The sequence below is a fragment of the Hyla sarda genome, chromosome 6, assembly GCF_029499605.1.
Source record: "Hyla sarda isolate aHylSar1 chromosome 6, aHylSar1.hap1, whole genome shotgun sequence".
In the NCBI taxonomy this organism is placed as follows: Eukaryota; Metazoa; Chordata; class Amphibia; order Anura; family Hylidae; genus Hyla; species Hyla sarda.
In genome coordinates, this window is record NC_079194.1 from 100,213,851 (window position 1) to 100,241,491 (window position 27,641).

General features: G+C 42.6%; 1 protein-coding gene across 3 annotated transcripts in view; it reads right to left on the bottom strand.

Moving 5' to 3' along the window:
• Positions 1-27,641, bottom strand: part of PRICKLE2 (prickle planar cell polarity protein 2) — a 364,028-nt gene that overhangs the window by 181,412 nt on the left and 154,975 nt on the right. Inside the window, exon 1 of one of the 3 annotated variants that reach the window (XM_056524544.1) lies at positions 13,146-13,169. The exons of the other annotated variants lie outside the window; for them this stretch is intronic. The gene's annotated coding sequence lies outside the window, so the exon portion shown is untranslated. Of the gene's footprint in view, positions 1-13,145; positions 13,170-27,641 lie in introns of those variants that run through there. 3 annotated transcript variants of the gene reach the window in all.

Genomic DNA, 27,641 nt, shown 5'->3' on the forward strand with positions numbered 1-27,641 from the left:
TTTAACATAAAATATAGGGCAGAATAAGCAGTATATGCCCAATTCATACCCTCGAAAGTCTGCCTTATATTTTATTTTATCTGCCGTTTATTTTTTTTACAATTGTGGACATAGATGAGCTCCATTAAATGGGACTAATCTGCACCCTGAAAAGTAATCTAAGGGGTTGTCTGGGAAGCAAAAAAGGTCCCCCCGATGCTCCTATCCACTTCCTGGTCATCTCAGAAGTATACTGTTACAAGATGGGAAGGGGCGGGTTCCTGTCCCGATCATCACGCGTGAGCAATACCACGCCCCCAAACGTGATGTCCAATAGCTGCATGATGTCGCTGCAACATTGATAACATCATGCGATTGAACATTGCGTGTAGATGTGATTTCACCGGCAGGTGACTGATACCCCTCCCCTACTCATCTCAGAAATTAAATTCTACCAAGATGACAAAGGAGAGGAAGTGCAGCACTGAGAGGCAGAAGTAGTAGGACCTTTTCTGCTTCCCAAAGAACCCTTTTAAAATTGTGTTGGAAAAACTGCATGTCACAGTTCATAGTGTGAATTACAAAACATATTCCCATTTAAAACAAAAGTATGTATATCACAAGCAGTTTTACACATATATTGAGGTGGAATAGATGTCAGAATTTGGGTTTGAATATGGCCTTTAACCACTTCTACATGGCAGTATTTTGGTATGTTGCATAAGACTTTGTAAGTAAACACCAGGAGTGTGTCTAAAACATGGAGAAGTACAACTTTGTCCATAATAGATTTTTTTATATTCTACTCCTACTGTCTGTATTGCAGCTGCGAGAACCAGAGCCCCCAATGGTTCTACTGAACAGAAGTTAGATCACCAAAGAATTCTATAGTGGAAAAAGTTCAATAGAACTGTGGGAGGGCAGGTGGGGTCTGGGTGACACAGCAGTAATAAGGACTGTAAAATGTGGCCAGATTAAGGTCATAATAGACTAAGGCTATGCAGAACCTACTTAAAAAAATAGAAATTTACTTATTTATTTTAGATTTAAGAGTGTATGACTGTTCTCAATTAATTAATTCTTTGCAAAGAACTACAGAAAATGATATATTTATATTGACAAGCGAGTGCCCGATTGCTCTATGGCTGTTTCTATGGGAGTGTGACTCCAACCTAAGGATAGGCCATCAATAAAAAAAATAAAAAGACCTTGACAACTTTTATAAGGAGTCTTTCTCCATTGCCTTGTGACTGTTCGCATAAGGTATTATATGTTTCTCCATTATACAGTAGAATCTCCCTTAGGACACCTCCCAACATGGGACACCTCCCAATAGCGGACAGTTTTTTTATTCCCCGGCAGAGTCCCATAAAACTAAATGTATTTGCACCCTCCGAATAGAGGAAATTCCCACACCCAATAGAGGACAAAACACTCCCGATAGGGGACAACCAGGCTTATGTGCCCGCTTTACCTTGTACACAGGGCTGCTGTCAGGGAGGTACAGCCAATACCCCGGAAAGGCCGCTGTTTGAACAGTGGTCTCCTGCTTCTGTATTTCTGCCAGCCACATCATTCTCCCCTCCCCTGATCCCCCTGTGCCAAATTATCCCCCCTTTATAATCCCCTGTGCCACATCATTTCCCCTTGATCCCCCCTGTGCTATTTCACTCCTCCTTTATTACCCTCTGTGCAAATTCATCACCACCTCTTTACCACCCCCTGTGCCATTTCTTTCCCTTCTTTATCCCACCTGTGCCATTTAATCCCCCTTTAATCACCCTGTGCCACTTTATTCTCCCTGTGCTAAATCCTCCCTCCCTCACCCCTTGTGCCACATCACTTTTCCCCTTCCCTCCTCCCCCTGTTGTTCTTACCAGACCAGCAGGCTACGGTGCAGCGGCTATCAGCGGGTTTGACATTCTCCTGACGTCCTCTATGCTGCACTCAATGAGAGGCTGTGAGTAGCGGCGGCTGCGGGCACTGACGAGCGACGCTCCTGACATCACTAATCAGTGCCCGCAGCTGATGCTTTCAGTGCAGTGCAGAGGATGTCAGGAGAATGCCAAACCCGCTGAAAGACCCTGCATCTGAGCCTGCTGGCCAGGTAAGAAGAACAACAATGGAAGGAGGAAAGGGGAAAAGTGATGTGGCACAAGGGGTAAGGGGAGTATGATTTGGCACAGGGGGAATAAACAAGTGCAACCTTCAACCGTGCACATTCCCCAACCATCCACTAAAGTAAATGAGGACGAACTCAGATACAAAAGTAATGAAACCCACACCAAGCAGCCTGTGTGGCCTCTCCTATACAGAATAAAAGTGAATTAAAATTTCACGCCATGCACCCCACCATAGCCAAGCATGTACATCATCAACATGTGAACAACAGGCATGATAACAGAGGATTGGATAAACTGCCAAACTAGAGCCAGGATCCAACTTAATAACAGAAGCTCTGCCCCCCCATAAAACTGACAAAAAGACCTGTGACAGGACACTCTCCAGTTGCAACAGGAGGATCTGGTAACATCCCTCTCACCCTGCACCTTGATCCACAAAAACAGCACAGACAAGCGCTGACTGACCATACACTGAGACCGGTCCAATCGTCTGAACCACAAAATATGACAAACATTTATCACCCTGGAAAACTCAAAACACTTCTTTTGGCACTTATACCAAATGCTGCACCAACCACAATGCTGCCAGTACTACACACACAATAGTTGCAGCATCCAAGATGTTGTTCCACTGGGGTCAAGAAACAGTGTCAGTAAAATGCGCATTAAAGGGGTACTTCGCCTCTAGACATCTTTTACCTTATCCAAAGGGATAGGGCATAAGATGTCTGATCACGGGAGGGTTGTGACGCCGTGCCATGCCCCCTCCATTCATGCCTTTGGGAGGGGATGAGACAGCTGTGATCCCTTGTCACGCCCCCTCGCATAGACATCTATAGAGGGGGCATGGCGTGATGTCACTACCACAGCCGCTCGAACCAGGCATTCTGAACATAAATGTTTAGAATGCCAGGGTGCCGGCCCAGAGATGGCAGGGGGCTCCCAGCGCCTGGACCCCCCGGAACAGACATCTTATTCAAAGGATAGAGGATAAGATGTCTAGGGGTGGAGTACTCGTTACAAACCCAGCAAGACAACGTACCAGAGCGATTTCACCACAGGAAGGGAGTTAGCAATCTACAAATTAACGGCCTGGACCACCCCCAGATTATCCCACTGAAAATGGTCACATTTGTTATGAAATCATTCCTCCCAAATCTTGATCACCATTACAATAGGGAGTATTTCACACAATGCTGGTCAGTCTCTTCAGTGCCCATTTCTTAGTTTGACTAGCAGCACACAACTGGCTATACACCCTGAAACCCAGGCCATTTGAAGCATCCATGAACATCACCGTATGACAACTTGACAATGCCGGCTCCATGACCTCCATCTACCATTGTATTGCACCAAAAATGCTTGCCAAACCACCAAATACTCCGGCAATTCAGAAAACAACCACACAAAATGAAGGGAGATGATCTGCACCTGTCCAATGCATGATGCTGGCAAACCCCCCCATGGGCATAATTCTGCATGCAATATTAAGGTGCCCCACGAGCGACTGCAGTTGATCCCTGAACTGCAATTTCTTCACCCTGCAAGCACCCTCCACAGCCATCCTGATCCCTTCTAACTTGTCCTCTGGTAATACACACTCCCACCGGTCTGTCTGTATTACTCACCCCAGGAATTTGATGACTGTAGTGGGACCTTTCCTTTTCTCTGGTGCTAAGGGAAGCCCATAATACTCCTGCATTCACCCTCCTTCCACAACTACAGAAGCTGCTGGGGCTGGAGGAGCCCCCACAAGCTGCCGTTTCAGCCAACCTGGGCAGCCAGCTCCTGCATTTGCTGAAAAAGTGCCTGAATGTCAGCTATAACAGGGTAGGGGAGTCCAACTTCACACTCCATGCTCCTCCACAAAATCATGCCCTTCACACCCTGCCCCCCTCCCTACTATATAGCCTGCCCCTTTAGCACCACAACTCACAAAGACCAGCTCAATCCCTGAACTACTTGTATATCAAGCTCTTTTACTTACCCTAGTCATTGGCTCTGTGCGTTATCCGATGGTAACTGTAGGGCCTGCTAATCCTTCGGTTTCCTACCTGAACTTTTGTCTGTATATTGTAGTGAAAGAATCCCCACTTACCCTGATCTTTTGTCTGTACACTGTTTCACAAAAATTCCACTTGCCTTGACCTTATCCTGTCCTACAATGATTCCAGTCAGCTTTCTTGGTAATGCAAATCGGTGTCTCCTGTCCATCTACACGTCAGCTGTGAATAACGGAGATTACTCTGGGGGTAGAGACCTGAGGACTCCTTGCATAAAACTCCACATCCCTTTGCAGGGGTTAAAGGGGTTATCCACCATAAGGTGATTTTATTACGTGCCTGGCAGACAGTGATGGACATGTTTAGGAAGGATCTGCGCTTGTCTTGGGGCTAAATGGCTATGTCATGAGATTACCATAACACTGTGGCTAGCTGTTTGTGAACTTGTATTTCCTGTTTGACTTTTCTTTTTTTGACTACAAATCCCACAATTCCATCTTCCTCCCACACAGCAGCCACCCCACCCATTGAAACATAAATGAGCTGCATCCATTCAAATCAGGGTGGCTTTCAATCAGGGTGCCTACAGCTGTTGCAGATTGATCTCTCTCGCACCAAGCGACCCCTCCACCCATTGAAGCAGACAGCCCCCTGTCACCAGCTGACTAGTGAGTCAGGTCTCAGCTGCATTGCAAGATCTGAGATCTGAGATCTCAAAAATCTGAGACAACAGTAGTTTTGTATGCTGGTAAAAATAAATATTGGAGTTAAAATCACAGAAGAATTGTGAGAAAACCGTCACACACAGGTACAGACACTATATTATGAAATACACTAACTCTACAGCCCCTGTAGCATAGTCAAATAAGAAAAAAATCCCTGAATACCCCTTTAAGGACAGAGGATTCACAATCTCCTGTTCCCAGTGGGTCCACATCTCTAGTAGGCCTTGTGCCAAAAATAAGACTAACTATCTGAAAAAGAAATCTGACAGAAAGTCCTAAAAGTTTTTTATGCCTGTTTAATCTTTATGAGAATTCCTTTTACTTAAATCTCCAAGGAGGAAACTTTAATGATTCCATTAACAGGTGTTCTGGTTGTCAAATCACTTAAATAATGCAATAGAATTGCTTGAACGTGAAGCTTCTATCTGCGGTAATAAGGAAAAAGTAGTAATTGTAAGTTTTTTATTATTATTTCAAGTTCATACAATGAGGGACCAACTTGGTCAATGTCACCATAACTCGTGTGCTCCTGACTGTCCACAAATCCCATGAAATCCCACATTTTCACTAAAGGGGTATTCCCGTGTTTTTGTCTCTTCAGCCTGTTTTTGAGAAGAAAGGTCAGAGCAGGTCCTGCCTTAATGGCCGCTGTGGTGTCCCATCTTGGCCAGTTACTAAGTGGGCAGGTCCCGCTACTACCTCTTGTCTCAAATCAGGCAGCTATTAATATTCCATTATTTTAAAACGTTGGACTACCCCCTTTAAGACAACAAAATTATGTCAATAGCGTGACTTCAATCCCAAAAAAGTAATGTACAGGCATAGCTAAAAAAAAATTACATGCGCACAAGGAGGCCTACAAACCTGACTTAGTTGTACCAGTTCGGTTAGGACTAATGGGTTAAAATTCCAGCAACTTATTGTCAAAAGTGTGTGGAAGGCCCCAAAATGTTTGACGTAGGTTAGACAATTAAAAGACAATGCTAACAAAAATGATCTATGTAAATGCAAACCTATTAACCACTGGTAATGTAAGAAAAGTAATACAGGCAGAAAAAATGTATGGTTTTTCACATTCTCGAAATACAGCAGGGATCCTAACTGACCTATGCAAGGAAATGTGTACTAAAGAGCCTTGTAATATGCATGGCCTAATGGGAGGATAGGCCTTCAATTTTATATCAACAGAGGTCCAAATCTTGGATCCCCCCCCCCCCCCAAATTAGCTGAAGGGGCCACAGCTACAGTCTATTTAGGGTTCATCAGTGTCTGTATTTACAGCTTTGTCTTATTCAATTAGTTGCAGTACTTTGCACTGCTGCCACTTACAGTACCAAACTGTAGGTATTCGCGCTGGAAAACATGAAGACGCACTCCAGCACTTGGATAAGAATTATGGCCCCATCAAGCAGGTGATTAATGGGGATGCTAGAAGTCGGACCCCCGCTTATTTTGTATTGCTGGCCTATACTGAGAATAGACTTTCAATTTTATAAGGGCGGACAACCCATTTAAATGTCAGGGTGATTTGTTTTAATGAATGTCACTAAAGTGTATCTGAACTTAAGCCATTAACTGTACGTTGTCTTCGGGTAACAAAGTCTATGATATATACCTGCCATTAGAATGTTTTTTCATAAAGCAGCAGTTTATATAAATACATAACACATACATATGGTGTAAGTGGCATGTTTGTCGTGTTCCAGCAGCCTTTAGTCCTCCATTCCCTTTCTCTCTAGATGTATAGAAACCTGCTTACCTTCTAAAAGATTTGTCTTCAGTAACAGAGTATCTTTCAGGTGCTGGTTCGAGCTTGCACCAGTAGCAAGTTGTTCTGACAGCCCACAGGGCCAGAACCATACTCAGTCCCACTTCCTAGCACCATGTGGTAGTATGGGTTCAGTTAGGAACATGGAATGCCTTGGTAGATAAGAATCACTTGGCCCATCTAGTCTGCCTAAACGGCCCTTTCAAGTGTTACTCTACTACAGTACTGTGCAACTATTTGCATCAAAGTGAATTGCAAATGGACGACATAAGAACCTCAAATATTACCATGTAAGTCATGCTTGAAGATGTGATACAGAAAACAACAAGACTCATGGAATGTACAGACAGTTGTGTGGTTTACATGGCAAACTATGGTCTGTCCTCATGTCTATCACCAAGTCCTACGCTTCACTACAAAGATCCGTCAGCACTGCATCTGGTGCATAACTACAAATCCCAGAATTCCTAGTTAGAAATGCTAAGAACTGTCTGCCCCTTGATTCCTTCTCATATGTTTCTTTAAAAATAGTTTCTTCTTTCCTTCACATCTATATACAGAATTTAACTGCACAGTGCTGAAGTAGCATTGAAAGCTTGTAAAATAGTCTTCTAATAAAGTATACATGTTAAGTGTTAAATGTTAAGTGAGCACTATATATAGGTGCAGCAGTGTGTACATTCAGTGCTTAAACGTTCCAGTAACATAGTTAAAGCAAAACTGTCAGCTTTCTCCCCAGCACTAACCAGTGGTACTGGCTGGTAGTGAGGGGGACGCTGATCAGTTTGGTCCTTACCGTGCCCGGATCCGCTGCGCCGTTCAGCCTTAATCTTCTATTTTTCTATATTCGGAATATACAAATGAGGTGCTAACTGGCCCCGCCTGGGCTAACTAGCACTCTGACGTCAGTGCCGCTGGCCGCAGCGCCGCCCAGCTCATCAATATTCTTCCCCTCTCTCTTTATTACAGAGCGGGTAGAAGAGGGAGAGACAGAGGGAGGGGAGGAATATTGATGAGCTGGGCGGCGCTGCAGGCCCGGCACTGACGTCAGAGTGCAGTTAGCCCGGCCGGTGCCAGTTAGCACCTAATTTGCATATTCCAAAAATAGAAGATTACGGCCGAACGGCGCGGCGGATCCGGGCACGGTAAGGACCAAACTGATCAGCGTCCCCCGCACTACCAGCCAGTACCGCTGGTTAGTGCAGGGGGGGGGGGGGGTAGAAAAATAGACCAGAGTCCATCAAGTTCAACCTAGAACCCTAATGAGTCCCTACTGAGTTGATCCAGAGGAAGGCAAAAAACCCTCATACTAGAGGTAAAAATTCCTTCCTGACTCCAAATATGGCAATCAGAATAAATCCCTGGATCAACGTTATGTCCCTATAAATCTAGTATATATAACCAGCGATGTTATTACTCTCCAAAAATGCATCCAGACCCTTTTTGAATTCTTTTACAGAGTTCACCATGATAACCTCCTAAGGCAGACAGTACTTATCAGCTGCTGTATGCTCCACAGGAAGTTGTATCATTCTTTTATGTCTGACCACAGTGCTGTTTGCTGACACCTCTGTCCATGTCAGGAACTGAGAAGACAAAAATGGTAGCAGTCCTGCTAGGCTAAGGGTGAGTACATAGCAAGAAAAATAGGAGAAAAAGAAAAATGGGCGAAAAGAAGATACAAAAGCAGATGTCCAGTATTAACATAACATTTATTTAAATAATGTAATGTGAGCGCTTAAGCAGGGCCCTTGCTTCAGACGAGTCACAATATATAATAAAATGTGCTAAAATTTTATTGATATAGTAAAAAATACAAATAAAAGCAAGTGAAATAGGTGACACTTGTAATTCCCCTGTAACAGAGAAGGTTGGGACACAGAGTATTTTAGTCTCTGCACTTTGCGCGCTGTGCTGGTAAGTACTTTGGTGATACTTCCCCGCAAAGAATGAAGGGTGATAATGTCAAAATTCTAGCATTGTATATTCCTGGCACGGATAGTGCGGTGCCGATGTAGTGGATAAGATGCAGAGCTGGGGTGAGATCAGTAGCAGCGCTTGGCAGCGCTGGAGGCCCCCTATTTGTTGCCCACTCTACCCTGTTGGCACAGGGCTGCTGTATGAGTGGTTTGCAGTATAGTAGGGGTTAAGGCTGAATGTCAATCATGTGTGCTTTGCAGTGCTGGAGTCCTCCGCTTTGGGACCCTCTTCACCCTGAAGGCACAGGGACAATATTAAAAGTTCTGAGCGGAATGAAAGTTTGGCACAATGTGCCTCTTACTGGCTTTGCCGATGGTAGGATTGCTGGGCTGTGCTTGCTGCGGCTGGCCAGCAGTGCGATCGTGTTTAGTGGAGTCCATAATTGGGGTGTTGGTGATGCAGTCTTAGGCTAGTCGCGTTTCGGGGAGCCATGTCCCCTTTTTCAATAGCAATGAAAGTGGTTAGCTGGAACAGCGCTGCAAAGTGCACATGATCGACATTCAGCCTTAACCCCTACTACACTGCAAATCACTCATACAGCAGCCCTGTGCTGACAGGGTAGAGTAGGCAACTAATAGGGGGCCTCCAGCGCTGCCGAGCACTGCTACTGATCTCACCCCAGCTCTGCATCTAATCCACTACATCGGCACGGCGCTGTCCGTGCCAGGAATATGCAATGCTAGAATTTTGACATTATCACCTTTCGTTCTTTGCAGGAAGTATCACCATAGTACTTACCAGCACACCGCGCCAAAAATAGCTCAGAGACTAAAATACTCCGTGTCCCAAGCCCCCTCCCATAGACATGAATGGAGGGGGCGTGTTTTGATGTCACGTCCCCGTCTCGGAAGCCCGGCGCTTTCCGAAACTGCTGCAGGGAGATCGTGGGGGGTCCCAGTGGCAGGCCCCCCGCAATCAGACATCTTATCCCCTATAATTTCAATAGGGGATAAGCTGTTTTTGCCCGGAATACCCCTTTAATACTGGACATCTGTTCTTGTATCTTCTTTTCTCCCATTTTTCTTGCTATGTACTCACCCTTAGCCTAGCAGGACTGCTACCATTTTTGTCTTCCCATTTCACTATTGGCACATTGGGTTTGTGCAACGCAGTATCCTCGGCTTAGGATTTTCTGTTTTATGTAGAGCTCCCACACTTTTTGTTCTTATATTTTACCATGTCAGGAACTGTCTAGAGAAGGAGAGGTTTGCTATGGGGATTTGCTCTTGCTGTGGACAGTTCCTTACACGAACAGAGGTGACAGCAGACAGCAGTGTTGTCAGACTTGAAAGAACTACACAACTTCCTCTGTAGTATTCAGCAGCTGGCGAGTACTGGAAGGATTAAGAATTTTGAATAGAAGTCATTTACAAATCTGTATAACTTTCTGGCACCAGTTGATTTGAAATTTTTTTCCCACTGTACTACCCCTTTAATTAATACGTACCCCTAAAAGTTTCAATTAGTCCCAATCTTGAATTAACTGTAGCAGTCTGCAGTAGCAACTCCACAACAGGCCCAACCTGTCGCATTAAATGAGGAAGGTACAAGGTCCACAATAAAACCATGACCTGGGGGAAACACATATAATCTAACAGATCTTCTAGAACACTGACACATTACCCAAAATGAAAGTACCATAAGGCCGGGTTCAAACTAAGGAATTTCTGCCACTGAAATTCTGCTGCCAAAAGAATAAACTTGTTCATGTGACCTCTTGGATCCATTAACAGAGGAGTGAAGCTTGGTCATCATTAGTAGTTTTGCCTTCTACAAATATACAGGTATCAACAAACTCTGAGGCTAGACTCACACGCTGAAATTTCTGTGCGGAATTCCGCTTGGAATGTCCACACGGAATTCAAAGTCCCGTTAAATTCAACAGGATTCTGCTGTTCTGTGCACACGGTGGACTTTCTGTGCATGGAAATTCCAAATTCCGTGTCCGCACAAAGAATGAACATGTTCATTCTTTGTGCGGAGTCCTCACAGAATGCATAGCCATCTATGAGACGGCGCATTCCTGTACGGCCCCAGTGCCGGCATATTATGCCAGTGCCCCGCAGTGTCCGGAATGTCGGCACGGAGATTCTCAGTGCGGACATTCCATTGTGTAAACATAGCCTTACTGAGTAACATTCCCAGCAGTAGCCTCAGGTAGTGCTCAACACCCTTTATTCACAATTGCATTAAACAAATCAAATACCAAACGTATGACTCCGTCTTCCTAGTTGCCACGGGCTTCAGACGCTTTTTATGCCATTGGTTATTTGGAAAGACTGATCACAAAAACTGCAGAGAAATCATGTCAATGTTTGATAGCTTCTTCATGCCATGTTTTTCTGCCTGTCTTTTTAATTGCACACTTAGCTTGATAGGCACAGCTGTTCTAATGAGAACAGAAACAACGTACCCACTACAACGTAGCCACAAGCCGAGGAAAACTTCACAACTTCAAGACAAATAATAATTATTTTTTTTTTGCTTTTCACCGCGTTTGAGAACATGCAAATACAAAAGCACATTAATTACTAACAATGACAATGGCGCGTGTGCATAGGAACGGTAAATTAGTCTCAACTTTCTAGTTAAATTATCTTAAAGCAAAAACAATAACAATTAAAGCAATGCAGAATTATATCTTGATTTTAATGTGCGAAATTCAACATAATTAAACATTGCAATTCATTATATCAGACAAAAAAAGTTTTACTTAGATTTATGTGAGCTTGTATGCAAGGGAAAAACTGCTTTAAAAAATGTAATTGTTTTTCTCCTTTTAAGGCTGAGGTCAAAACAATTATTGGATTCTATGGGGATAAAATGCTAGAGAAAAAATGAGTTAGAAACATGGGTTTGCTCTTTCTGAGAAGCAGCAGCATTCTTTTCTATGGGCTATGTCTGGTATTGTAGCTTAGCTTTGTTCAAGTCAGTGCAATACTAGATGTAGCCCGTATATAATTCCCCATAGATGGTAATGTCTGGGGCACGCATACCCCCTAAAGAATAAGCAAGCTAATTCTTTTGTTGGCGGAATATTAGTGGCAGAATGTCTGCCGCTAAAATACTGTAGGGTGCACTGTGTAGCAGAATCCAATTGCCAGCAATAGGATTCTGCTGCACCGGAATTGCAGACTGGAATTCCACTTTGAAATTCCAATTGGAAATTCCGTAGTGTAAACCTAGTCCAAGGATACTTCAAACGTGCATATTTTTGCTGCAGATCTGCTGCCGATTTTGCTGCCCATTGACTTGAATGGGTAGCAAAATCTGCTAAAGCAGATCTGCAGCAGAAAGTACGCGCATGTATTTTCACCTCCTAGAAGTAAATACTAATATTCCAATTTAACGTCAAAAATTCTGAGCTATTGAAAATAGGAACATTGAATAACTCGGGTGTAAAACCAGAAAAATACTTCTGAAAATATCTGTACCTAAAATTAGAGAAAATGTGTCAGCACTAGGCATAGCAATGCCTGGTTCAAAACCTAGAAATGCCCTCTATCAACCCTTTGTTAAGCCAGTGTTACCAAACCAGGGTGCCTCCAGCTGTCGCAAAACTTCAACTCCCAGCATGCCCGAACAGCCAAAGGCTGTCCGGGCATGTTGGGAGTTGTAGTTTTGCAACAGCTGGAGGCACCCTGGTAGAAAAACACTGAGCTGCAATGTTGAGTATTAAGACATACATGGTTAGCAGGAACAGAGGTTGATAAACCAAGCAGCAGTGATCCATAGCAACCCACCCAAATTTAGTTTCCCTATTTTCAAAGCAGCTAAGGCAACTGCTGCCCTCCAAGCCTCCCCCCTGCCTATTCTAGGCACCTTCTATCAAAATACATTACAAAAAAGATATACATTTTAAACTGCTTCCCCTTAAACAAACTACTGTAGCTATAAACTGTAACCATAAAATGTAAGGAATGGCCCCCTGGGTTCGTGTATGCCATGCAGCTGACACAAGGCAGCCATCTCCCCGATATGCTCGCACAGCAGTGCTCCCTAAAAATAACATTATTGAAAACAGCTGTCCGAAGTTTTATGATGATAACTTTTGTGCGACCGTACAAATCACGGCAACAGCTGAGTTGCCCCCAATTGTTCTTCAGATGGAGAGTTTCTTTAACCTGAATTCCAGGGTGGAAATACGTGAGAGCCTTTTTACTGAACAGATAAAAAAATAAAAAATAAAAATAAAAAAAAGGCTCTGAGCACTTAAAAGCAGCATTTATCCCCTGACTATAGGGACTGGAAAGCGATAAAAAGCATATGCTTTGTCTGCACAGTGTCAGGCAGTGGACACACAAGCCTGTGCTATGTGTATAACAATGCTCTGTCGCTGACTTCACAATTTATGAGAATGTACAAACATACAGTATGCGATTAGAGCAGCGGTCTTCAAACTGTGGCCCTCCAGATGTTGCAAAACTACAACTCCCAGCATGCCCGGACAGCCGTTGGCTGTCCGGGCATGCTGGGAATTGTAGTTTTGCAACATCTGGAGGGCCACAGTTTGAAGACCACTGGGTTAGAGCCTTGTATTACTCATAGGCGAAAACATTCCACTTACCACAGTTGTCAAAATTAACAGGTCCTTGCTACATTTCAGGGTTACTGTAGCCTAGGAAAGGATGCTCAACAATAGAAGATAAGTGGCACCAAATCCTTTTCTCAGTGCCGTTCTAATGAAAAAAAAAGTGTGTTGTTTGCAGAGTACAGTAAAACGCCAGTTGGGGCCCGCTGGGGGTACTCAGCCAGAGGTGGGGGACATTCTTCCACAGAATGCCATTTACACTGGCTTTTGCAGGCTTTCCGCACACAGGGAAATCAGTTAGGTCATTACTGTGCAGAAACTCTCCAAGTGACTCGAAGATCTCCACCCACACAGGACGAAGCCAATAGGTGAAAGCAGAGCTCATACTAAACAGGCACACTTAACTCTTTCATAAGTGCAGCTTTTGCGAGCTTAGGCAACTTCAGATCTTGTGTAGGATTCGGTTTGTGAAAGTTAGTTTGCATTTTATTAGGGGAAAAAACCCACAATGCAGAGACATTGTATTTTATGGAGGGGAGCAATGGTGTCAGAAAACACAATGCATTGAAGCTTACTGCATAGGGGGGGGGGGGGGGGTGACCCCTCTGCACAGCATCAGACTAAATTGTTTTACCCTGCTCTTAACCCCTTAAGGACGCAGGGTTTTTCAATTTTTTTGCATTTTCATTTTTTCCTCATCACCTTCTAAAAATCATAATGCTTAAAATTTTGCACCTAAAATTCCATATTATGGCTTATTTTTTTGCGCCACCAATTCTACTTTGCAGTGACTTTAGTCATTTTACCAAAATATCCATGGCGAAGCGGAAAAAAAAAATTCATTGTACGACAACATTGAAGAAAAAATGCCATTTTGTAACTTTTGGGGGCTTCCGTTTCCACGCAGTGTATTTTTCAATAAAAAGGACATCTTATCTTTATTCTGTACGTCCATATGGTAAAAATGATACAAAATCAAACCTATATAAGTAGGGTATTACTTCTAAAAAAAAAATCATAACTACATGAAGGAAAATTTATACGTTTAAAATTGTCATCTTCTGACCCCTATAACTTTTTTATTTTTCCGCGTACGCTCCATATGAGGGCAAATTTTTTGCGCCCCCCTCTAGTGGCTATTACACTGCACATACCGATCTCATACACAGATCATTGCTGTGCATTGACACGGCAAAGATCAGTGTTATCGGCGGTCGATTGCTCTAGCCTGGATTCCAGGCTTGGAGCAATCAATCGCCAATCGGACGCGACGGAGGCAGGTAAGGGGACCTCCGCTCGCGTTCTAGCTAATCGGGACATCGCCATTTCACCGCGATGGTCCGGATCAGCCTGACTGAGCTGCCGGGAAGCTTTTACTTTCATTTTAGACGCAGCGATCAACTTTGAACGCTGCATCTAAAGGGCTAATAGCGGGCGGCACAAAGATCAGTGCAACACGCTATTAACCCAGGGTCCCGGCTTTCATTAGCCGATGGGACTGACCGGCCACGGTGTGACGCCGCATTATATACTGGAACGGCGCAGGGCGTACGGGGCGTACGCCCTGCGTCCTTAAGTGGTTAAGTCCACTTTAAAGTAATCATTGCACACCCAGGGTTAAAAATGATATTCGCTTTTTCTAAAAGGGGTATTCCACCCCTAGACATCCCCTTTCCAAAAATAGGGGACAAGATGTCTAATCGTTGGGGGTCTGGCTACCCCCAGTGATCTCTGACCCGGCACCCCAGTAATCCGCATGCTCCCATAGACGTGAATGAAGGAGGTGTGACGACCACAGCTGCCCGAAGCCTAGCACAGCCAGCATTCTGAAATTCTGAACATAAATCTTCAGAACACCGGAGATCAAGGGGGGTCCCAGCGGCCGGACCCCTATGATCAGATATCTTATCCCCTATAATTTGGATAGGGGATAAGATGTCTAGGGGCAGAGTACCCCTTTAAGTCCACTGGAGGATCCTCTGGTATTCTGGTGGGCTTGCTCGATTCTGCCTGTGCAATGCTGAAAGCACCTTCAATGGGCATCAGAACTGGCCCATAGGTGGCATAATAAATTATTTTGTCTTTTGAATGTGAATGGCCTCTCCACCTTTAAAAAAATAAATAAATTGGTGCAGAAGCCTTGAGTCCTGGCATAGGCACATGCCACCTACCTAATTGTTGTTTCACACCAAGTACCCCCCTTTATAGCACTATTTCCATGGAAGTAGCCTTTCTTAGCACTTTGCCACACTGCAAAAGTTGTTAAAAAATTGTTTGCGGAACATGACAAGACTTTAACTTGTTGACGGCCCTAAAATTCCCCAGATCTAAAGCTGATCTGGCATTTGTGAGATAGGGTGCAAAAACAAGCCTGATTCATGAAGGCCACACCTCGCAACTGCTGCTACCGTCTTGTGGAGTCCATTGAGACAGAAATGTTTTGGTACAATGCTACCCATTCTCCCTTACTTTATAGCCAGCAAGGGTAGCCATGTTATACATGCAACCTAGGTAAATTGGTAAAGAAGTCAATGTTCCCTCACATTCTTACTATCTATTAAACAGCATGTCAGCACCTGTCTATAAACTGTTCTTCTAAGGGGACCCTCTGCTGCCAATAAGCAATTTATAAAATAACTAGCTATGGAAATTATATGATTTATCAGTCCTATTGTGTTTTATGCAAATGTCCATGACCTCTGTATTCTCTGCCTATGTTTATACATGTTTGTTTTTTTCCAATCCAGAAAATGAATTTATTAAGATTACCTGAAATGAAAAAACTCTTTGGGCTGTACATAGCAGAAAGCAATGCAATAGTTTGATCGATTTAATTGCAGCAGCAATTTGTTCAATCTACTTCCACTGATATTTGCGTCTGTGTTAAATTGCCACCTTGTGGTCCTGCCAGACTTAGCAGTAGTCGTTCACAAGTCACTCTGTCTTCAAATCGCACAAGAAGACTATAAGGCTCAACTTGAGTGTTACAAAGAAATTATTTATCAGGTCTGTACAGACCCTGGTCACCTGGATGCTATGATACAAAAGCAACTAAAAATCTAGGGCTGCCCATGTGTCCTCCCATCCTGCCCATGTCCCTTCTTGTTCTACACTGAAGAGAGGCTTTGTAGGACATGAACATTTTTTATCCTAGCTGTTTACAAATATAGCAATTACAGACATATCACTGAACACTTAAATATAGAAATAATTACCACACAAAGAAGTTTTTGGGCCCTTTAGAGGGGCCAATAAGACGTAGGAAACAAGTGTTCTCATTTGCTGAGCCTTCAAAAGGCTTATGTTCAGCACATTAAAAACATCACTGTCAGCTTCACATATCCCGGTTATACAAGGTGATGTGCGGCCTATAGCAATAGATGCCGACAGACCAGTTTGCTCGTTTGACCCCTTTACACGGGCAGATTATCTGAAACAAGTGTTCCAAGAACAATAATTTGCCCCATGTAAATGGGCCTGCCAAACTGGAGATACAACATTTGAATATTCCAATATATAAACAGTAAATAGCAAAGGACAATAACTAAAAAAAGGCACAAAAGATTTGTAGGTAAAATCCCTATATAAATATATTTTAGTCTGTCAGCCAAAATAAATTGCCTTTCAGCATATCTTAGCTAGAGAGTTACAGATGCTCAGGGGTGGAACACATACCTTCAAAATATCATTAAGAATCTTCATTTTTTTTCATTTTCTAGTTAATATTTAATAAGAATATGGGGATAAAATCTAAATAATCATTGTTATAGAAGCAGTAATCCCATGGTGAACAAAGTTATAGTCATGATTATTGGACCCAGCATTTGTTTTTGGATCTCCTAGTTTATTCCCATTCTAAAAACTATAGTCAACTTCCCAATTTACACAGCAGAGAGAAGATAGAAAATATATATATTTTCCGTTTAACATCCCTTAAAGATTTATTCCTTATGTACGTTTAAAGCTATTTTAGTATATAGATAAAATAAACCACAAGAAATAAATGCTCATCTGCCATAGAGAACATATCATCAAAGCTTGGCTGCACTTGTGGAATCATTTGGCTCTTGCGGTGCGGCATCTCTTCATCATCATCATCATCTGTGACTGTTGGCTATTTTAAGCAATTGAGTTCCATCCACTTGTTCATTAATCATTTCATACAGAGATGAGGAATTAATGGAAATGACCCTTACAGTTCAGGCCTCGGCACTTTCTCTTGGACACTTGTAATTTTCTTTTATGCCTTTCACGATTAAAGCGGTCAATTTTCACACACCGAGCAGGAGAGGGCAAATATATAAAAAAAAAATATTGACGTCAAAGTCACCAAGTTCTATCCAATACAATTATCAGTGGGGTTTCTGCTCTCACTCCTCCTGCAGCTATAACAGGCTCCTGGCTAAATCTTGAAGTGTTCAATCTTATTCTGTTTTCCAAACAGGCTTCTGCTTTATCTCCTGTCAGGCTATCACTTATTGCAGGTAGTACGCCAGACTCTTCACATGATTCTTTTACATGCTGTTATAAAGGGAACATCCACATCCATGTACATTAAATTCACTCAATGGCATACAAAATAAGATTTGGGGTGCAAAATGATTTGTGGTGAATCTGCAGCAAATTCCACATACACTGTTTGGGAGATTTATCAAAACCTGTGCAGAGGAAAAGTTGTCTAGGTTTACACTACAGCACTTCTGACTGGAATTCTGCTGACAATGGGATTCCACTGCACAGTGCCAAATATGAAATTTCATCGATGTCAGGATCTTGCTCATTATCTCGGTGGAATCTGTCTGAAATACATTGCCATCTATGGGGACAGCGATGTAAATGCGGTCCTAGTGCCAAATGGAGATTCCATAGTGTGAAACTAACCTAACACAAGCATTGTGTTCTGGATACTAGCTGCACAATTCGGTGAGATCCATAGTGGATAATTCCCACTGCCTGCCTGGCCTAATAGAAGGCTACAATCGAGGACTTTTGATTCAGTTAGGAGCAGAAATGCATGAATGTTGCATCAGCTGTAAATATGTGTCCCCACATATTGTAAAGGGAAGATGTGGCGAGCCTACTACATGGCAGGCATTCAGATGACTAAACATCATTGTAACACATGGACACTTTGCAGCAGAAGCGCAAATGCGTGACTCGCTGCTCCACTTTTAGTTAAGATATGGGTGCAGATTCTTAAGATTGCATGGAGTCGCAGCAGTCCGACACCATCCAATTAGGCACTTATCACCTATTCTATGGAGTAAGAATTTTGGAAACTTTGAAACCGGGGCCTCTAGCCATATTAGAGTACTCTTCATGATGAAAGATCATACAATGTATGGGAGACCGCCGTGACTCGTACTCACCACACACTTAACCCATGGTTGGAGATGATGATCGAGCCTATTGTATTAAGTTCTGCTAGTAACTCACAAGTAAATTACTATATGATAAGCACCACATTTGTCCACCATTGTGTTTAGATATCACTTTTCTGACAGACATAGAATTATTTTTCTGTCAGCTACTACAAATTTCAAAGTTCAAAAGCAAACCGGAAAAATCAGTGGGTTGTACCTTGCAGCACAGTGAGATAACAAATAGACATGCAGAGTATATGCACCACACTGACCTCAAAGCAGCCTTAACAGCAGCTTCAGCAGAAGTGTCTGGAATATAATGATCTTAGACGCAGTTTGTTTTCCTCAAGTGATGAAGAATTTTAAAAATAAAAGAATTTTAAAAATAAACATTTTTAGACCAATCAACAAAGACCCAGAGCTGTTAAAATATCACAATGTTAAAAATATATTTTACAAGATAGCTATTGGGTAATTGATTTAGGTGTCCATGGCTACAGAGAGAGTTAGCAGAAACAGTAAATACCCTATAATTCTTCCAGCTACAGTTACATGTTGATATCTAATTCTCTGTTCTTAAAGCATACCTGAAAAAAAAAAGGGAAAAAAAAAAAAAAATGGACTTATGACATTTTCTTGTTAGTTCGTATAGTTCTTTACTTGTGGCTTCCTTGTTAGTTTTTATTGGTTGAGGTATGAGTGTTGAGAGAGCCACACAGCAGCATGCTTCTCTCCCCACTCTTTGTCATTGAGATCTGGATGGCCACATAGATTTGCATTGCAAGTCTGTCCAGGTAATATGACACAGAGCTGGAAAAAAATACACTAAGTAGTAACACTGCTGACTGGCCATTTTATCATAATTTTTCCAGGTTTTGTTACATAAAGGACATTTTAGGAACTTTATTATTATATTTATAACTTAGGCAAGACCCCCGATATCTGACTGGCAGGGTGCAGACACCCAGCATCCCATCAATCGGCTGTAGCTAGTACTATTGGAGCAACATTAAATAGAGGAAGAAATAAGGAGGTAGTACTAACTGTACTATCAGATCAGATCAATACTACCCGTGCCCAGTGGGTAGTGCAGGTTCAAACCCTCAAGCGGGAAGTAATCATCTTGCAATGGTGTTACCAAATCTGGCAACTTCCAGAAACAAAAACTGCTGGTGGGGAGTGAGAAACACGATCTTCTGATGCAAAGGGCGTAATAATTTTGTCTAATTGCCGGCAGTGAAGTAAAGACCTCTGAGAAATGCTGCAATGGCATTGAAAGGGGTTGTGCAGCCAAAAGAAATTGTATCACCTATCCACAGGATAGGGAGAAGTGTCTGCTTGCACGGGGGGAGGGGGGTATGTGGTGTCACAGGGGTCAGACCACAAATAAATGGATGATGTGGCATCCGCAGCTCCAGAATGCACACAGATCAAGGGCCCTGTTCTGGAGATTGCGAGGGTCCCAACGCTTAGACTCCCTATGATCAGAGACTTATCTTCTATCCTGTTTAAATCTTCAATGCTGCTGTTGCGGCTTCTTCAGACATCTTGCTGGCATGCCACAGTGGATTTAAACACTGTTGCCATGGTTCCAAGGCAAGGAGCCCTGGTTAGTAGCCCCCCCAGCTCTCCATTGGTCTGGTAGTTGTCGCATAGTGCCTGGGCCTACAGTGGGGCAGCAGGCAGGGTACTGACTTGTCAGGTTAGCCTTAACAAAATATAAAAATAAGCTGGCACCCCTGTACTTTGAGTGGGGGTGACACGGTGGGTGAGTGTGGATGTGGAAAAGTAGAATCAGTGCCTGACATTTTCCGAGTGCATCAGGTGACACCTAACCTAATACCCCACTCTACACGGATAGAAAGAAAGGCCATGCTGTGTGTGCCTACATAATTTATGAGGAAAAGACAGTAGACATAGAACAATCTGTGCCTAATTAATTTTAAGTTATAGAGACTAAGTGCTCCGTATCTACACTGTTTACAAGACAACAGAGAGATGCAGTACAATGTACAGTGCCTACTCTATTTAAATGGATAGTGAGAGATTGTACTACCTGCTGTGACTAAATTGTTTACAATGAAATAGAGTGATGCAGTACATTGTTAACCTACATCATTTAGAAGGAGGGGCAGGGAGACAGTACAGGGTGGGCTGTTTATTAAGGATACACCTTAATAAAATGGGAATGGTTGGTGATATTAACTTCCTGTTTGTGACACATTAGTATATGTGAGGGGGGAAACTTTTCAAGATGGGTGGTGACCAATGGCGGCCATTTTGAAGTCGGACATTTTGAATCCAACTTTTGTTTTTTCAATAGGAAGAGGGTCATGTGACACATTCAACTTATTGGGAATTTCACAAGAAAAACATTAATGTGCTTGGTTTTAACATAACTTTATTCTTTCATGAGTTATTTACAAGTTTCTGGCCACTTATAAAATGTGTTCAATGTGCTGCCCATTGTGTTGGATTGTCAATGCAACCCTCTCCTCCCACTCTTCACACACTGATAGCAATACCACAGGAGAAATGCTAGCACAGGCTTCCAGTATCCGTAGTTTCAGGTGCTGCAGAATGGGCAAAACAAAAATTGGAACAGGACATTCAGTTTACGCAGAAGATTTTGTTCAGTGATGAGGCAAACTTTTATGTGAATGGTGAAGTTAACAAATCCACCGCTATTGGTCTGACACTAACCCACATTGGATAGATCCCTCCAAAACTGTTGGAACACAAAAATTGATGGTATGGTGTGGTATATGGGGTTCAAAGATAGTGGGGCCATTCTTCATCAATGGTAACCTCAAGGCCACTGGATATGAGAAATTGCTACATGATCATGTTTTTCCCTCTTTATGCACTGAAGCTGGCACGTTCCCTGAGTTTTTCCACCAAGATGGTGCACCACCACATTATGGGTGTCAGGTCCGAGCATTCCTAGATAAACAGTTTCCTGGAAAGTGGATTGGTCATCGTGGGCCAGTTGAATGGCCCCCAAGGTCTCCCGATCTGACCCCCTAAGACTTTTATCTTTGGGGTCATCTGAAGGCAATTGTCTATGCTGTGAAGATACGAGATGTGCAGCACCTGAAATTACAGATACTGGAAGCCTGTGCTAGCATTTCTCCTGTGGTGTTGCTATTAGTGTGTGAAGAGTGGGAGAAGAGGGTTGCATTGACAATCCAACACAATGGGCAGCACACTGAACACATTTTATGTCAGAAACTTGTAAATAACTCATGAAAGAATAAAGTTACGTTAAAACCAAGCACATCATTGTTTTTCTTGTGAAATTCCCAATAGGTTTGATGTGTCACATGACCCTCTTCCTAGTAAAAAAACAAAGGTTGGATTCAAAATGGCCGACTTCAAAATGGCCGTCATGGTCACCACCCATCTTGAAAAGTTTCCCCCCCTCACATATACTAATGTGCCACAAACAGGAAGTTAATATCACCGACCATTCCCATTTTATTAAGGTGTATCCATATAAATGGCCCACCCTGTACTATCTGTGCCTAAATCATTGACGGGTAGAAAAAGGTAAACAACACTAATGTCCAGCCGACAGCTATGTTATCCATATAGCCAGTGTGCAGGTAGCTTGAATCTGATGGGATTGTTTGTGGACAATAGCAAAGGTTCAATCTCCAACCATTAATTACATTTTTATTTTTTGGATATAGATTGGATTTATTGGACTGCCGGACAGCAACCACCTATGACATCCCAAGTGGAACTGCCAGGTATAGAATACAGTATTAATGCACTAATTGTCTGACTACTTACAACTAGTTGGAGGCATAAAAGATGCTACACAATAAAAACTCCATCTTTTCACTGTTATTTTTTGAAGAAGAGTCACTCATTGTTGTTAATTGACATGTGGTTAATCTCTCTACTACTTAAGAGTTTCTTAACAAAGGGTATATTAGACAAATGTCCCCATAGAATGTAATATATCTGCTCACCTCTCCAGAGCATGTCATTAGCCATTCACAGACACTTTAGAGAAAAGGAGACTGCTGGGATAAAAGAAACCACAGGGCTCTTAAATTGATAGAAGATTTATCTCCTTTGAAGAGCAGTGTTAAAGAACCCCTAGGTATTTTTTTTCAATATATGTAGTCATTTGCGGATGAAACAGCAATTCCTTCCACTCAAATATATAAAAAGAGAAATGAAAGAAATGTGTATACAAGCTGGTAATATTAGGACAAACAGGTTCCAGAAGCAATAAGACACAGTCACCAGATTTTACCCTTTATAACTGTTGGTACCACAATATATAGAGCGAAATAAGGTTTCTTACCATTTCCTACTTGGTGTCATCTTAAGTGCCGAAAATGAAGTTTGAAAATGTCCCACGCCGTATGATAATCAGCCACAAGTAGTAATCGGGGTGTGCAGCATCTTGATGTAGTCATGGAGCTCCAGGCTGTAATAAGTTGTCCAAGATACATACCCCCTTTAACATTAATACTAGGGCTTTGATACATCTCCAACACAAAAAATAAGTTTTCCTACTAGGTCTCGATGTCCTCCTTGGTCGGCACTTTAGCGGGCACCGATGAGGACATTGAGACCTAGTAGGAAACCTTATTTTACTCTCTATAATGTTTTGCCAAATGTTATACAGGATAATATCTGGTCACAAATGCCTCATAAAATACCCTGATTACATGGAGTCAATGGATTAGCCTATATTAGCTTCATTTTCCCTGTGGTGGTGCTGCAAGAACATTAACCCCTTAACCCCTTAAGGACTCAGGGTTTTTCCACTTTCGTTTTTTCCTCCTTACCTTTTAAAAATCATAACCCTTTCAATTTTCCACCTAAAAATCCATATTATGGCTTATTTTTTGCGTCGCCAATTCTACTTTGCAGTGACATTAGTCATTTTACCCAAAAATGCACGGCGAAACGGAAAAAAAAATCATTGTGCGACAAAATCGAAAAAAAATGCCATTTTGTAACTTTTGGGGGCTTCCGTTTCTACGCAGTGCATATTTCGGTAAAAAATACACCTTATTATTCTGTAGGTCCATACGGTTAAAATGATACCCTACTTATATAGGTTTGATTTTGTCGCACTTCTGGAAAAAATCATAACTACATGCAGGAAAATTTTTACGTTTAAAAATGTCATCTTCTGACCCCTATAACTTTTTTATTTTTCCACGTACGGGGCGGTATGAGGACTCATTTTTTGCGCCGTGATCTGTTTTTATTGGTATGATTTTTGTTTTGATATGACTTTTTGATCACTTTTTATTCATTTTTTAATGTTATAAAAAGTTACCAAAATACGCTTTTTTGGACTTTGGAATTTTTTTGCGCGTACGCCATTGACCGTACGGCTTAATAGATGATATATTTTTATAGTTCGGACATTTACGCACGCGGCGATACCACATATGTTTATTTTTTTTTTTTTTTACACTGTTTTATTTTTTTTATGGGAAAAGGGGGGTGATTCAAACTTTTATTAGGGAAGGGGTTAAATGACCTTTATTAACACTTTTTTTTTACATTTTTTTTGCAGTGTTATAGGTCCCATAGGGACCTATAACACTGCACACACTGATCTCCTATGCTGATCACAGGCGTGTATTAACACGCCTGTGATCAGCATTATCGGCGCTTGACTGCTCCTGCCTGGATCTCAGGCACGGAGCAGTCATTCGTCGATCGGACACCGAGGAGGCAGGTAAGAGCCCTCCCGGTGTCCGATCAGCTGTTCGGGACACCGCGATTTCAAGCTTTGACCGCCGCTTCTAAAGGGTTAATACCGCACATCGCCGCGATCGGCGATGTGTGGTATTAGCCGCGGGTCCCGGCCGTTGATTAGCGCCGGGACCCACGCGATATGATGCGGGATCGCGGCGCGATCCCGCTTCATATCGCGGGAGCCGGCGCAGGACGTAAATATACGTCCTGCGTCGTTAAGGGGTTAAGGACCAAGCCAATTTTCACTGTAGGACCAGAGCGTTTTTTGCACATCTGACCACTGTCACTTTAAGCATTAATAACTCTGGGATGCTTTTACTTTTCATTCTGATTCCGGGATTGTTTTTCGAGACATATTCTACTTTATGTTAGTGGTAAAATTTTGTCGATACTTGCATCATTTCTTGGTGGAAAAATACCAAAATTTGACATTTTTCTAACTTTGAAACTCTCTGCTTGTAAGGAAAATAGACATTCCAAATAAATTATATTTTGATTCACAAATACAATATGTCTACTTTATGTTTGCATCATAAAGTTGCCATGTTTTTACTTTTGGAAGACATCAGAGGGCTTCAAAGTTCAGCAGCAATTTTCCAAATTTTTACAAAATTTTCTATTTCATGGACCAGTTCAGGTTTGAAGTGGATTTGAAGGGCTTTCTTATTAGAAATACCCCAATAAAAGACCCCATTATAAAAACTGCACCCCTCAAAGAATTCAAAATGACATTCAGTACCCTTTAGGTGTTTCACAGGTATAGCAGCAAAGTGAAGGAGAAAATTCAAAATCTTAATTTTTTACACTCGCATGTTCTTGTAGACCCAGTTTTTGAATTTTTACAAGGGGTAAAAGGAGAAAAATCCTCTCAAAATTTGTGACCCAATTTCTCTCGAGTAAGGAAATACCTCATATGTGTATGTCAAGTGTTCGGCGGACGCCATAGAGGGCTCAGAAGGGAAGGAGCGACAATGGGATTCTGGAGAGTGAGTTTTTCTGAAATGGTTTTTGGGAGGCATGTCACATTTAAAGGGGTACTACCATGCTGACAACATATCCCCTATCTAATGGATAGGTGATAAGTTGCCTGATCGCGTGGGGTCCCGCCGCTGGGGACTCCCGCGATCTCGCACGCAACACCCCGCTCTCATCAGGCCCTGGAGCGAACATCACTCCGGGTCTGATGACTGCCGATCACGGTGTCGGAGTACCGTGACGTCACGGCTCCGCCCCCATGTGACATCACGCTCCGCCCCTCAATGTAAGTCTATGGCAGGGGGCGAGACACGGGGGCGGAGCTGTGAAGTCACGATCACCGGCCCCGTCATCAGACCCGGAGCGGATGTTCGCTCTGGGGCCTGATGAGAGCGGGGTGCTGCGTGCGAGATCGTGGGGGTCCCCAGCGGCATAGGGGATAAGTTATCAGCACGGTAGTACCCCTTTAAGAAGCAGGCCCTTACTGTTTACTAACGATACTGCCACTAGCCTACCTGGACATAATAAAGGAATGGCTTATGCCACTGATAGACTACATTTGGCTGAACCATTTAGATGTTTGCGGATACCTGAATAAAACACTAACAGAACGTTGGTTTGACTGTGTCCAAAACAAAGTTTCACTAGGGTTTGATGCTGGCCTCCACTATTGCTAGATCTAACATCTAACATTCTTTCTGCGGGGCTGATCAAGACAATTCATCACAAAAACAGTGTAGCCCATACTAGAGGATATGCTGGTACGCATTTGGATAGAACTGGACTACCACCAGCCTTGACATTTGCTTAGTAAACAATGGAAATCATGTTGAACATTTGTGTGTATATCTAGACATCCTATGTCCATGTTAATAAATGTGCGTTATGTTCTCTTGGTAATGAATACAGAAACTAGAATTTTGCAACATCCCTTTTGAGGCACCCTGTAGAATCATTTTTACCATGTTTTACCATGCAGGACTGTAGTATGTACAAGTAATCATCTAACAATTCTCCAAAAAGAATCAATAAAACCTTAGGAAGTGTGCATGGGTTACAACCTACAACAAATTGCAACTAACAACAACATGCAAAGATGTGGTTGTACTAAATATAACCCATTAGTCAAACAATTAAACAAGCTCCGCTCCCACAGGCATGAGCCTGGAGTCGTGTCTCTGTGTACTATATATAAATAAGCATCCGGTTCTCAAACTGTGTATTGTTCTTGAATAAAGCTACAGATCATGGAGATTTTATAAATAGCGCAAAAATAAACTGCTTCACATTGTTATATATTGTATTCAGAAGGAGTGACAGAAGGCAAATATCGCAGTGAATGTCATCTTATTTAGGGCACTAAAATGGAGATTGACAGATGTGAAAGGCTGAGATCTAGTACTTGTTTGCAGTAAACATGGATTTTTACATAAGTTTAAAAATATAACTAATGGTTTTAAAGGTTAATTACATCCGGTACCGAATATACTGTTGTATAAATGGAGCATTAGAGACATTGAATATAATGACTATTATTGGTACATGATTATTTCATTATTCCAAAAAGACATGCTTTGCAAATAATGCACATTTTGTGCACTAAAGGCTGTCTTCTGATGTGTCACAGAGGCATGTAAGAACATAGCATGGATGGTGATCTGTTAGCACTGACCTCCTTCAGAAATGTAGGGGCTATGATACTTCTTCACAGCACAATGATCTTTTAATAATACAAGTTATCACCCTGGTAGTGACAGTGACCGGACAACATCTCTAATGCGTCTCTAACATCCCAGATAAAAATAACAAGTTCCATTGGTGTCACAATAATAAGTAACATGGGGAAGGGAGGCTATAGTATTGATACTCTCTTTGGTCTGCGTAACCTGTCTACTTAACCCCTTAGGGACTCAGCCTATTTTCACCTTAACCCCTTAAGGACGCAGGACGTAAATGTACGTCCTGGTGCGGTGGTACTTAACGCACCAGGACGTACATTTACGTCCTGTGCATAACCGCGGGCATCGGAGCGATGCCCGTGTCATGCGCGGCTGATCCCGGCTGCTGATCGCAGCCAGGGACCCGCCGGCAATGGCCAACGCCCGCGATCTCGCGGGCGTCCGCCATTAACCCCTCAGGTGCCGGGATCAATACAGATCCCGGCATCTGCGGCAGTGCGCGATTTAAATGAACGATCGGATCGCCCGCAGCGCTGCTGCGGGGATCCGATCATTCAGAACGCCGAACGGAGGTCCCCTCACCTTCCTGCTTCCGTCTCCCGGCGTCTTCTGCTCTGGTCTGTGATCGAGGAGACCAGAACAGAAGATGACCGAAAACACTGATCTGTTCTATGTCCTATACATAAAACAGATCAGTATTAGCAATCATGGTATTGCTATGAATAGTCCCCTATGGGGACTATTCAAGTGTAAAAAAAAATGCAAAAAAATGTAAAAGT